This window comes from Symphalangus syndactylus, chromosome 4 (assembly GCF_028878055.3).
Source record: "Symphalangus syndactylus isolate Jambi chromosome 4, NHGRI_mSymSyn1-v2.1_pri, whole genome shotgun sequence".
In the NCBI taxonomy this organism is placed as follows: domain Eukaryota; kingdom Metazoa; phylum Chordata; class Mammalia; order Primates; family Hylobatidae; genus Symphalangus; species Symphalangus syndactylus.
In genome coordinates this window covers 94,569,230-94,581,644 of record NC_072426.2, presented here as the reverse complement: position 1 = coordinate 94,581,644, position 12,415 = coordinate 94,569,230, and the positions used below count along the sequence as shown (strand labels likewise).

Here is a 12,415-nt window from a genome sequence, read left to right as displayed (position 1 = left end):
GCCTGCCTCTTGAGGCTGCTGTGGCACTTGCGTGAGACATCAAGTGCTTTTTACAAACTAAAGAGCTGTATCCACAGGAGGAAGGGGGTGCCAGGAGAGCTGGCTCTGGTGGCAGTGCCAACCCAAGGGTCCCTGGTGGACACTGGACAGTGGCCAGGATGCTGCTCTCTTAGAACTGCTGCTTGGGGTAATCTGGGTCAAACCGGCCAATAGCCTGGGGAGAGGAGGTCGAGTACCAGACAGCTCACGAAAGGGGCAGGGAGCAGAGGATGAAATGAAGATGGTAAGAGAGTTGGAGAAGTCCTTTTTCCTCCTAAGACCAAAGGCAGAAGGCAAACTAGCAACTTAAAAAACTGTTTTCGTCTCTGTAGAGCTGTTCATCATGTTCCCCTTTCCCCTACTAGGCCTTCACTATTGCAAGAGGCCTTATGTGTGAGCTGAGGATTGGCACCTGCCAAGTCAGGTGGGGGTGGGGTGGAAAATCCTCATATGTCCTAGAATCAGACCAGTGTTTCAAATGATTTTGGAAGAGGGATTTGTGTCGCTCTCCTAGACAAGCATCCCAAGTCCCCTCCTGGTAGGGTGGGGGGACAGGCTGGTGGCGAGGGAGGCCCAGCACACCCCAGGCTGTGAGTGGATGAAGAAGGAAAGCAGGGGGTGGGGGTGCTCCTCCAACCCTCCCCCAAGTGCCATCTGATTTTTGCAAAGAGGGTGAAGGCAGCAGGAGGCTCAGAGCCAGGGCCAGGGAGGCAGGTGGAGAGGGTGTCCGTGGAGGGGCTGCACCGCCAGCCTGGGCCCCCAGTGGAAAGCAAAATAGAAAGGCCCTGTGTCAGCAGCCAGGCCCCTGGGCGGCCGGGCTCTCGGCTCCATTCTGTTCAGCGGGATTCTGGTTGGCACCAGCTGCAGTCAGGAACAATGCCTGGATTTCTTTCTTTCTTTCTTTTTTTTTCCTCCATTTTAATAGAGGGGGGAGAAGGACCAGAGCCACTCATTGAACAGCTCAGAATTGTGGAGGCGTCTGGGACCATGTGTCCTTGAAAACAGCACAGTCGCAGGGGCCCCACAGCTGGCTGCAAGGTGCAAGAAGGCATGTCACACTGGGAGCTCCAGGTCCCAGCCCTGCTGCTGTCTCATACTTGCTTGCTGTGTGACCTTAGGCAGGTCCATGCCCCACTCTGGCTTCCCTACAGCCCCACCAGAGCTTGCCTTCCACACCCCACTCAATGCCAACTCTTCTTCTTCCCCTGAACTCTTAGAATGGCATTTGGTGGCTGGGCGCGGTGGCTCATGCCTGTAATCCCAGCACTTTGGGGGGCCGAGGCAGGCGGATAATGAGGTCAGGAGATTGAGACCATCCTGGCTAACACAGTGAAACCCCATCTCTACTAAAAATACAAAAAATTAGCCAGGCATGGTGGCATAGTCCCAGCTACTCGGGAGGCTGAGGCAGGAAAATGGCGTGAACCCGGGAGGCAGAGCTTGCAATGAGCCGAGATCTCGCCACTGCACTCCAGCCTGGGTGACAGAGCAAGACTCCGTCTCAAAAAAAAAAAAAAAAAAAAGAATGGCATTTGGTGTGGGCAGTCCTTCCTGAGAGCCTGTGAGCCCCCAGAGGGCTGATTCTGGTCATCCTTCATCCTGTGGGCCTCTATACCTCCCTTGTTCTTGACGGCCTGTCAGCCCCCAAGGCCCTGCACTGGGTGATGGGATGTAGCAGTGAGCCATCCTATGACCTGCAGCCTTGACAGAAGAGGGCCACGTAACACATAACCTCCCTAGCCTGTGAGGTGTCATACTAGGAAATGAAACTCCCTGTGCCTCAGTTTCCTCATCTGTAAAACGAGAATACTAATAGCTCAGAGGATGGGAGGAGTTCATGTGTATGAGCTACTCAATGCCTGGAACATAGCAGGAACTTCACAAGTAATTCCTATGGTTATGCTGATGTTGGAGGCTGGGACAGCAGCATACGGGGGTTAAGACAAGGAAGATGGCACATCTGGTGGAGGTATCCGGGTAGGCTTCCAAGCAGGTGGTTGTAGATGTGGCCTTGGTGACTGGGAGGGTTGTGTCCCAGGAGGTAGGAAGAGCATGAGCAATGGCACAGAGGTAAGAGTATGTACGTAATGCTGGCAATTCTGGAAGTCACCCTGCATGGCCACAGGAGGAGGTGAGGGCAAGGAAGCATGAGCCTTGAGGCTGGAGGACTGCACAGCCAGAAGGAGGGGAGATGCTGAGGATCTGAGGCCTTCCCCCACCCCTCTCGGGGTGCAGGAGCTATCAGGAAGGAGGTGGGAGGCATGGTCCTCCTCAGGTCGCTTGTCCCAGACTTCCTCATCAGTGCCACATGTACTTGCTCCTCTGGAGGGGCACTGACGCAGGTGAGGGGACACTGGATGAGGAGACCTGGCTCTTGCACCCCCTCTTGTCCCCCCACTGAGTTGCTGGGACTACAGGCACGTGCCACCATGCCTGGCTGAGACCTGGCTCTTGTTCCAGCTCTGGTGGTTCCCAGTGGTACAGTCTTGGGAAAGCCATCACCTCCTTTTGGGGCTCAGCTTAGTCACCCACAAAAGGGCTGCTGTGAGGCTCAGAGGGTGAGAGGTGCCCCATGAAGGGAGGCATTAGGGTCATTACCTATTCACAGTCCTAGACAGTCACAGTTCTGAGCAGCTCCCTCCAGGTATTTTCTTGTCCCTACTCCACTAAATGGCCCCCTCTGAAAGCCCTCCCTAAAGCAGGGCCTCCCTCAAACTCTAAAGTGAACTGTAGCTCAGTCCAAGGGTTAAAGGCTCAGACCTACAAAATCTTAGGACAATCAGAGGCAAAAGTGCTGCTGGATATCCCACTCTCTCACTTGGCAGATGGGGAACAGGCACAGGGAGAGTTTGCGATGTGCTCAGGCCACACAGCAAGTCAGGCAATGGCAGGCTGGGCACATAGGTGTCCCAGCTCCTGAGGCAGGCTCCCAGCCTATTCTCTTGTGACTCCCATCTGAAGACGGGGGTGGTGGTTGAACTGGGTCTCGAACCATAGGGCAGAACTCCATGGGAGAAAGTGAGAAGACAGCTGGCTTGAGGGAAGGACGTTGGAGAGTCAAGCCTTGGAGAATGGGAAGGTGTGGGCTCAGAGAATGGAGGGGCCATCTGATTGGAAATGAGGGGGAGGCAGACCAGGGGAGCCTAATTCACTGAAGGACATAGATCTTCCCTGCTTGACCCAACCACCCACCTCTTAGAGGCACAGGGCTCAGAGAATACTAATAGCTCAGAGGATGGGAGGAGTTCATGTGTATGAGCTACTCAATGCCTGGAACATAGCAGGAACTTCACAAGTAATTCCTATGGTTATGCTGATGTTGGAGGCTGGGACAGCAGCATACGGGGGTTAAGACAAGGAAGATGGCACATCTGGTGGAGGTATCTGGGTAGGCTTCCAAGCAGGTGGTTGTAGATGTGGCCTTGGTGACTGGGAGGGTTGTGTCCCAGGAGGTAGGAAGAGCATGAGCAATGGCACAGAGGTAAGAGTATGTACGTAATGCTGGCAATTCTGGAAGTCACCCTGCATGGCCACAGGAGGAGGTGAGGGCAAGGAAGCATGAGCCTTGAGAGCTGGGCAGGGCCCAAATGCTTCCTGTATCCACCAAGGGGTGAACTTTAAATGTAATCTCCATTACCTCACTGCCATGGGAGGCGCCCTGGTCATTCCCTGGCAAGTGGGTGAGAGTCTTTACTCCACCCCAAAGTACCTGGTAGGTTACCTTATCTGCACCATAACCTGGCAGTGAGATGAAGGCAAGTCCCTATTCTCAACCTAGAGGCCCAGCCCGACCTGGAGCCCAATCTCGGCTCCACCCACTCAGCAGCTCTGAGATCTTTATTGTTTTGTTTAGTTTTTATGAGACAGCGTCATGCTCTGTTGCCCAGTCTGGAGTGCAGTGGCACAATCATGGCTCACTGCAGCCTCAGCCTCCCAGGATCAAGTGATCCTCCGACCTCAGCCTCCCAAATAGCTGGGACTACAGGTATGTGCCACCATGCCTGGCTAATTTTTGTATTTTTTGTAGAGACAATGTCTTGCTATGTTGCCCAGGCTGGTCTCTAACTCCTGAGCTCAAGTGATCTGCCCTGCCTTGGCCTCCTAAAGTGCTGGGATTACAAGCATGAGCCACCGTGCTCAGCCAGCTATGAGATCTTGAACAGTTCACTTAACCTCTCTGAGCCTCTTCCCTTAGCAGGGAATGACACCTGGCTTGTGGAGAGAATACAATGAATGTTTCCAAAGTGCTTGGCACACAGTAAGTACTCAATAAATGAGATTTTCTTCCCACCTCTCTAGTCTCAATTTTAGATGTTCCCTGGCTCCCTTAAGTTCCAGAAGTGAGAGGTGGAGAGTGGGGACAGAGAAGGCAGCTCCTGGAGAGGTAGGAATCCCCACTGTGTACCCACCCCCATCCCAGCCCAGCCTAGGAGGCCATACTCGCCACACCATACACAAGTCTTTTGCTTCCCTCAGGGACCTCAAGCCTCCTACCCCCACCATCCTGCTGGCCCCCAGACTTTCTGCCTCCTGAAACCTGGGCCCAGGTGCCAGCAATGGTCCTTTCCCCAATCTGCTGGTGGCTCCCACAGGACAGGGAAATTAACAGCACTTGAGTGTGCTCTGCATGTTGGTACAACCTGGCTGCCCCACACTGCCGGCACCCTCCTAGTGGAGCCAGGTGACCTCTGGGCCTGCAGGGGCTGAGCAGGATGCATCTTCCAGCTCTGGGCCACTAGGAAGTGATGGCACTGTCCTCTCTGTCTCACCAGCAGATCTCCAGGCCCAGTGAGGCTGAGGCTTTTGGGGTGAGGTTGTTGGATACACAGTTCCCAGTGAGTCCTGATGGCACCATGGACCTTACAGGGGCTCAGAGGGGTAAAGCAGCTTGCTTGGGGCTGCACAGAATCTATGGATGAAGACACAGAGCCATGGCTGAGAGGACAACAAGGAACTCTGTTAATGGGGTCCCGAGTTCCCATCCTGACCAATCTTGGGCAAGTCATTCACAGTTGAGTTTCCTCTGAAAGGGGGATGGTAGCAGCACCTGACCTAAGACAATGTGACAATTCAATCAGCGAACTGAATTCTCAATACCTAGGAGGCCCCACCACAGTACTCAACACACATAGCTTCTTCCAAGACCCCAGAGGTATCCAATCTACCCCATTACCTCCCTGGAAGATGAACAAAGAGAGCAAGGGCCTCAGAGACCCAAGGACTGGAGCCTAGGGAAGACCCAGGGCCCTGGTGGGCTTTCTGACTTGCTGCCATGCTTGCACAGAAGGGGAGGGTTGAAATGATCCCTGGTTCCATGCTACCAAGTTGAGCCTACTTGGCTCCTCTGCCCTCTGCAGCCACTTCCTGGGTTTCAGATGTAAATACTGGTGGGAGAGTAGGGGGCTGGGATGTGGGGGAGGGGGTGGAGCTTCTGGACAGGAGACTTTGAACATGAGTGGTCACCTCCGAGGTCACCTGCATCCCCCAATTCCTGGAGGTGGGCAGGTCCTGGGTACTTATCAAGGAATCTGGACAGAAAGGTTGAGAGGGCTGGGCGTCCAGACCTAGCTGGTCATTAAGGCAACAAGAACTGGTCTAATTGTTGGCTGGGCTGGTTTATCACATCCCAAGTCCTTAAATACCCAGAAACTCTCTTTTGGGATTTTGGACCTGGGTATGGGATGGCTGCTGCCACTGCTGCAATGCTGTGGATTGCTGGAAGTGGGACAGCTGTGGCTCTAGCCACCATTCTGCAAGCTTAATTCCTACCTTCGGAGGTTTCTCAGGTGGCCCTGGTGTACCTACCTGTGAACTTAGGCCACCCACAGGCTGAGGAGAGGCTCACTCCCACAGGAATGTGCTGGGACCATGACTCCCTGGTGTCCCTAGAGGTCTGGAAGTGCTTTCATACCACCCACCCTCTCCAGGGATGCTCAGCTGCCACCTACAGGGAGGGCGGGGGTGGAAGAGCAGCAGTGATCACAGTCCGTGTCCATGTGACAGGTAGGAAGACTGAGGCCCCAAAGGAGTGCCTTTTCTTGCACCCAATGGCAGAGGGAGGCAGAATTTCCCCTGGGGAAAATAAAATAACGCCCCCCCTCCGCCGCCTGCGCCCCCATACACCCCGTCTCCCACGCCCGGGTGGACCTAAGCAGCAGTTTTCTGAGCTTTCAGGAATTCCAGACTGAGTTCACTGGCTGTGAGACTAGCGGAGCCTTGAGAATGAATTCAAAGCTGGCAAATTCATTTTGCCTCCTCTCCCTCGGTGGTGGAAGGAGTGATCTCTCCGGCTCTGAAGGAGTTCAAGCCGAGGTCAGCGAAGCCCTCAGAAGGATGTTCTAAAATGGGGATGGGGGGATAGTGCTCCGGGCTGCTTCCCCGGTTGGCCCAAGGTCCGCGCTGATCACCGCCCAAGAGGCCCAGGAGACCCGCAAGTCTGTGCTGCACGTCCGCACTCCCTTGCGGGCCTCGTCAATCAGGAGGCGGCTCCGGCCGGGCCTGAACATCTTCGGCCCGCCCCAGGCCCCGGGGGAGACCCCCGCCTGGGCCGCCTCCGGGTGCCCGCCCCCGGAGGTGTCATTGTTCTCTGACGTCACGCCTCAGCCCCGCCCCTCTCCCCCCACCCTTCCTCCCCCACCTCCAGCTCCCCGCGCCCGCGACCCTGAAGCCTCCGAAGCCCCGGCCGTGCAAGGCTCCCCCCGCAGCCCTGCCGGGGCTGCGCCCCCTTGCGCTCTCCCCAACTTGCCTTTGTTATTCCAGCTCCCTTCCTCGCCTCGCCTCCGACACGGTGGCAGCCTGCAAAACGTGGAGCGCGGAGTCACTGCCACACCTGGAATCCGAAGCGGGCTCCGCGGGCTCCCGGCCGAAGCCGCCCCCGCCTGCTGGGGAGGGGAGGGCGTGCGTGCGCGCGCGTGTGTGTGTCCAAAGAGGGCCGCGTGGGCGCCAATTATGATTGGGACTGGGGGTGCCGAAAATCAGGGGTGGGGGGCCTTGAGGAAGGGGTATGGAAGAGGAAGTGGGAGAGGAGGGCGTGTGTCTGTGTGTGTATGTTAACGTGAGGATTTAGTGCCCAGGGGAACGGTTCGTGTTTTGTTTTTTGATTGTATGTGGGGTTGTGTACAGCGATGTAAGTGTGCAACTGCGTGTCTCTGAGCGTGCCTGCTGTGGCCGTGTAAGCGGGCATCTTTGTGAGGGAAAGTAAGCGAGTGTGTGGGGGCGCGTTTGTGGTTTGGGGGGGGAGCGTGTTTGCAATGCTGAGGGAGCGAACGTGTGTGCCGTTCGTGTAGGAGTTTCCGTGAGAGTGGCAGTGGACGTGAGCCAAAGTGGGCGCGTACTTGGATGCTCTCGGGGGTGGGTCGGCTAGGGGAACTCCCGCGAGTGGGTGCACCCAACTGCGCCTCGTGAGTACCTTAGCTCTCCACTATCTCTGGCAGTGCCCAGTCCGGGGCAGAGGGCCGGGCCCCAGCCTAGCAGCTCCCACGCAACCCGCGCGCACAGCGCCCCGGGCGCCCCGCGCCGGGCCTAGGGGAATCCACGCGTCTCTGGACTGTGCTAGGTGCCGCGGATCAACTGTGCGCACCACACCCCCGCTCCCCCACAGCTGTCGGGGGGCCGCGCTCTAGTCTCCCTCAAAGTCACCTTTGGTGATGGTGGTCTTCTTCCCACCCCAACCACCAGTCCCCGGGCTGTAGGAACAATTCCAAAGTCAACCCCAGGGGAAGGCTTTGGAGATCCAGTTAGCAACTCGCTTACCCCAGTTCGGGTACCGGACAGCGCCCGGGGCCACGAGTGCACTCCAGGCGGGGGCGTGCCAGCGCGGGGCAGGGGCTCTCGGGGGAGCGGTGTGATTTTGGCTTCCTCCCCAAGGTGGTCCCTACCTAGGCTCAGCATTTCTCCCCATCTCCAAACTTACTGGGGCTGGGGCCTGCAGGGGGGCTGGGGGCTGCAGGGGGCGTCAGGGAGTAGCGGAGGGAGTAGGGCAAGGGGAGAGGTGAGTGGATTGGTGGCGTAGCGGGTAACCAGGAGCCAGGAGAAGAAAAGCTGGGAGAGGGCCGAGACCGAGGAGCGAGGAAGAAAGAGAGGAAGAGAAGGGAAAGGAAAGGCGAGGAACAGAACGAGGAGAGGCGAAAAGGAAAGGGGAAAGAGAGCGCAGAGCGCGAGCCAAGCCGAGCCGAGCAGAGTCGATTCGAGCGCCGGCAGCGGCGGCGGCGCGGCGCTCCGCTCCGGCCAGACTCCGCACCGGCTTTTGCGGGCGGCCGGCGGCGCGGGGCCCTTTGGAAATAGAATAGCCAATGTAATCTGACACTTCAACTTGCTCGGCTCCGGGCGAGTTGATTCACTTACTCACCCCCTAACGCCGAGTTCCTTTTCACTGTCTGTGGACATTAAAAAAGCGAGCGGCGGCGGCGGGCGCCGGGGAGAGCGGGCGGCCGGGCGGCAGGCGGGCGAGCAGCGATCGGGCGGCCGAGCGAGCGAGCAACGCCGGCGCAGCGCGGTGACCCCAGCCCCAGCCGGAGCGGAGCAGGAGCCGGAGCCGAGCGGATCTCGGCGCCCTCGCTGCGCTCCTCCCGGCCCGAGCCTGCCCTAGCCGGCGGTGGCGGCGGCGCGTCCTCCAGCGGCGGCAGCGGCGCTCGCAGCGCCCGGTAAGTTTGGGGCCAGAGCCAGGCGCCCGCTGGCTCCGGGGCTACTTCCCGCCCCCCGGGGACTCTCGGGGTGCAAGCGTGGGGTATTGGGTGCTGCGGCTTTTCCCTTAAAGTGTCCCCCGGAGCGGGGCGACCGGCCGGCGGCGCGGGCTCCGCTCCGCTCCCCTTGGCCGCCGGGGGCGGAGGCCCAGCGGCCGGCGAGCTCCCGGCTGCGCGGAGCCGGCTTGGGCTGCGCGCGGGGGCCGGGTTTGTCAGGGTGTGCGGGGCGTAAGTGTGGTCGTGCGCGCGCGGACCCGGTGCCCGCCTCCTGCCGGCGCGCCTCCAGCCCTAGCTCCCTACACCCGGGGGCCGGGCAGGACCGGGAATCGGAGGAGGGAGGGAAGGACCGCCTCGGTCTCCTTCGCCTCCTCTGGGGAGATGCGAAGTTGTGCGCCTGTGTGTGTACAGTAACCGCTGGGGAAAGCGCTGGATTTCAGGGTGGCAAGGGGTGGTGGTGTTAACTTGTGCGTCTGAATTTCGAGGGAAAACATACACTTTTGTAAATGGGAGGTGGGGGCGCGGTTAAGTTGTTTGTGTGGGAATTGCCCAGGGAAAGGCGGCGCGCGGTACAAACGAGGAACGCGGAGGGGTGTGTGTAGGGGTTTCTCCCAGGGCTTCGTAAGCCAGAGGGGCGCTCAGGCCAGTGCCTGGACGGGGCTGCCCCGGCCAGGAGGGGAGCCCAGGGGGAAGATGTGCGTGTGTGCGCGCGCGCGTTGCAAATACGAAAGTAATTTCCCCGTGTTCTTTCTTCCTCTCCGTCTCCGGCGGCGGTGGCCCCGGGGGAGTGGGAGGCCAGCCGGGGCGGAGGTTGGGGAGCCGGGGCGGAGGTTGGGGGGCCGGGGCTGGAGCCGGGGTCGGGGGGGAGGCGGGTTCTGGAAGCTTGCTTCACATTCCTGGCGTCTGGGCTGGGGAAAAAACAGTGGGGAGCGCGGCCTCGGCGTCTAGGGCGCGGGCAGCGGGCGTGCGTCGCTCCCTCGCCGGGGACATCTGTCCAGGAAGCCGGCCGGGCGGGGAGAGGGCGCGGTGCGGAGGGCAGGCTCCCCGCCCTGGAGCGGTGGGGGTGCGGGCGAGGGGCGGCCGCCTTCCTGGCCATTGTGCGCCAGCAGATTTTCACGGGAGACTGCCCCGGAGCCGCCGGAGAAGGCCGGGAGCCGGCCTCAGCCCCGGGTTTAAAAGACACTCCAGGAATGTAAACAACCCGGGCAGGAGGGCGGGCGGACGGGAGCGCGCCAGGGCAGCCGGCCCGGGCCCCCCACCCCTCCCCGGGGACAGCCGGTCGGCACTGCCGCCCTGCCCTACCCCTCTACCTGCAGCAAACTTTTTCCTCCTCTGCCTTCCCTTCCCACCTCGTCCCTCCAGCAGCTCACAGAGCGAGGGCCGCTCCCGGGTGGGCCAAGGGTGCTTGGAACCCTTGCCTGACCGGGGAGGCCTGGCGGCTGGGTCCCTGCTTCGGTGCCCGGAGCCCCGGCTGCGCCTGCCCAGGAGCCGTCAGCTTCCTGGGCAGGCAGTGCCCGAGTAACTGGGGCTCTGAGCCTGCCCGCCTGCCTCCCTCCCTCCCTCCCTCTCGCTGCTCCTTCCCCCGCGCGCTCTCCCCCTTCTCCTCTCCCCTGACTGCTTTTCCAATGCCCTGACATGAGGGAGGAAGATTTAACTTGGCAGCCCAAACAAATGTTCTCTCAGAGGTCCTCCAAGAAGCTGACGGCTGGGCTGGCGGGGTGAGGGCACGGCTCGGCCAGCCTTTCCCTCCTCTCTGCTCTGCCACGGACATTCGGAGCCCTCTGGGTGGACAGCCCAGGGCATGGGAGAGTAGGGCCCAGCCCCAAAGATTTAAAAGGGCAGTGGGCGGCCGCCTGTGGAAGCCCCTGGCTCCGCGCCGGGTGCAGAGCCGCTCCGAGCTGCCTCCTGGTGCCAAGGGTTTTCTGAAGGATTTTCTTGAGCAACAGTTTGTCTCCCTGCTGCAACCTGGGAACCGGGCCTGGTAGACCAGAGGGTTAACCAGTGCCGACTCCTCCTCCCTGGTGGGTGTGAGGACAGGCTGGTTACACAGGGCAGGGCAGGAGGCCAGAGGCTGTTCCCAGAGGTGCCTGGGTTTGCTTATTACTGTTTTTGAAGGTACAGATAAAGAGGCAGGCACTGGCGCTGGAGAGCCGGGCAGCTTGGCGCTGGTGAATTCCAGCCTGCGTTCGCTGGCGCTTGTAAGGTCCCGGGAGTGTGAAGCTGCTGTTGAGCTATCGGGGAAGTTGAGATGAGAGAGCAAGCTCTTAGACTTCTCAGCTCCGGTTGCTTTGTGAGGGGGTCCAGAGTGGGGGAAATTCCTGGCCCCTCACTTGCTGGCTCCTGGCTCCTGGCCCCAGTGCAGGGGCCGGGTGGGTTTGTGAATACCCCGAGCCTTGGGCTGACCTTTCCCTCTTCAAGTCGAGGATGTTGAAACACCAGCATCAAACAAAAGACACATTGAAAGCCCTATCTGCTACAGAGCACGTGTGACTTGGGGGCCCAGGGAATGCATTTGGAGGGAGATGGTGTTTTCTTCTGAGCTTTATGATTTCGGTTGGGTTTTGTTTTCCCCCAAAGGACAGAAGCGTTTCCTTGTCCCAAATCACGAGGTTATGAAACGCTGTTTTCACATGTAAATCTCAAAACTTTAGACTTCTGAGAGTTGGTGGCAATGACTGGGGGTGGGGGTGGGTGGGGGGAGGAGAAGAGAGCAGTAGGAAGTGGATTCAAGAGGTAGATTTGGCATTTTGGGTAGGGCTTACTGAGAAGAGTTGGGAATAAGAAACTGCTGGACTTATGAATAAATAGCCTTGTCTATGCAGAAAAGGGTTGCTGGATTCTTTGTGGGGACAAAATGTCCCTTTTCCCTCCTAAGGAAAGGGGGGAGGAGGGTTCTTGTTCCTCTCACAGCCAGGGGCAAAATGAAGAAAGGTCCAGAGACTGCGGGGTTTGGCGACAGAACCACAGTTTCTCCCTCACGCGCGCACGCACACACACTTACTTCCCTAGCCACAATAACACACGCTGTCTCCATCCCTGGCCCCTATAGATAGGCCTCCAACATAGGATAGGTGTCCATGCTTGACTCATTCCAGAAAATTGCAGGGGCAAGGACCCAACCGAGAAGAGCTGCAGACTTCACTTTTTTTCCTGTTTCTTCCTGATGGGGGGAGGGGTGAAGAGATTTAGGAAGGAAGGCACTTTGAGGCCTGCTGCATCCTGAGAGTTTCATCACAAGAATACCTGCGTATAAAGCCACTGACCGTGAGGGTCCAACGAGTGGCCATGACCCTGGCTTCGGGGTGAGGCATTGTTGGAAGAAATTCGGGCACCAACCAGTTAATTTCCAGAAGCTTCTATGGGCACTTGGTCATGGGACCAGGAAGCAGGGCCTGCTGGTTCGTGGCTGGGTCCCCTACATTTTCATTCATAACTTTGCTCCCCAGGGCCCTGGCCCAACCCCTGTCACTGCTGCCTGGTCTTTATGAGGCTTCTTAGGTTTTGTGTGGACAACAAAGGCCGGGCTGCCACAATTAGCCAGGACACCGCTGCAGCTTTGCCTGGTGACAGCTCTGACCTCTTAGCAGGATATAGTGCCCTCTGCCCATCCCCTTTGGGGGAGTGCTCTTTGTCCTTAAGAGTTCCTCAGGATGGGGAGGCAGCAATCCACCTGGCTGTAAGCTCCAGGGGATTCTGAG

The 12,415-nt window shown here is 58.9% G+C and overlaps 1 protein-coding gene across 5 annotated transcripts in view; it reads left to right on the top strand.

Annotated features, from left to right (window-relative positions):
* The first annotated feature begins 8,343 nt into the window (after positions 1 to 8,343).
* Positions 8,344 to 12,415, top strand: part of ZMIZ1 (zinc finger MIZ-type containing 1) — a 244,620-nt gene continuing 240,548 nt past the window's right edge. For 4 of the 5 annotated variants that reach the window (XM_063638174.1, XM_055275575.2, XM_055275580.2 and 1 more), the window contains exon 1: positions 8,344 to 8,681. The gene's annotated coding sequence lies outside the window, so the exon portion shown is untranslated. The remainder of the gene's footprint in view (positions 8,682 to 12,415) is intronic. The other variant, XM_055275577.2, reaches the window with a different exon arrangement.